This window comes from Monosiga brevicollis, genomic scaffold, assembly GCF_000002865.3.
Source record: "Monosiga brevicollis MX1 MONBRscaffold_27 genomic scaffold, whole genome shotgun sequence".
NCBI classification, from domain to species: Eukaryota; class Choanoflagellata; order Craspedida; family Salpingoecidae; genus Monosiga; species Monosiga brevicollis.
The window spans coordinates 442,419-443,200 of NW_001865064.1; positions in this window are offsets into that span (position 1 = coordinate 442,419).

Genomic DNA, 782 nt, shown 5'->3' on the forward strand with positions numbered 1-782 from the left:
ACGAGCGCAGGCAGACACCGCCAAAGTGGCGCTGGATGTGGTCAGCGTTCATCTGATGGACCAGCGCCGCAAAGCGACCCTTCCACCGAGGAACAAAGGCCTCGTCCAGCCCCGGCTGGTACACACCACGGGCCTCGGCGCAGCGGGCGAGCTGACCAAGCAGATCCACAAAGGAGGAGGCGAACCCACCGGTTGTCGTCCTCGCCGCAGGGACGATCAGAGTTTTTCCATGGTTGAAACCGGTGTAGTAGTCGCGCTTCTCCTTTTCGGCTCGGCGAAGGGCAGCGCCCACCTTGATGCAGGCTTGCGAGGTGGTCGGGGGTTGGGCTGTGCGCACAGTCACGTCAATGCCCAGGTCGGGCAGAGCTGGGCCCAGAGCACCGCCGGGAAAGGGGTTGCGGCAGTGCAGGTCGATGCGGCAGCTCTGACCGTTGGCGTTGTAGCCAGACTTTTCCACCCAGACATGGGAGAGGGTGGCGTACCTGAGCAGGCGGCCCATCTCGTCGCGAAGGGCGTTGTGACGCTTGATGGGACGGCAGGTCAACAGGTGCTCGCGGGTCAGTCGCGGCTGAGGTGTCCTGCTGCTGCAGAGCGGGCACTTGTCCGTCGGCTTGACATTGATGAGTTCATGGAGGCCAAAACCCATCATGGACACAACCGCAATGGCAAAGGTCGTGTCGCTCAAGCGACGCAACTTGTCCCGACCCCGCATGGTCAAGACTGTGCTGACGCCCCACTCGCGTGAGGCCAGATATGCCTGCTGCAGGTCCAGCGCACACTGG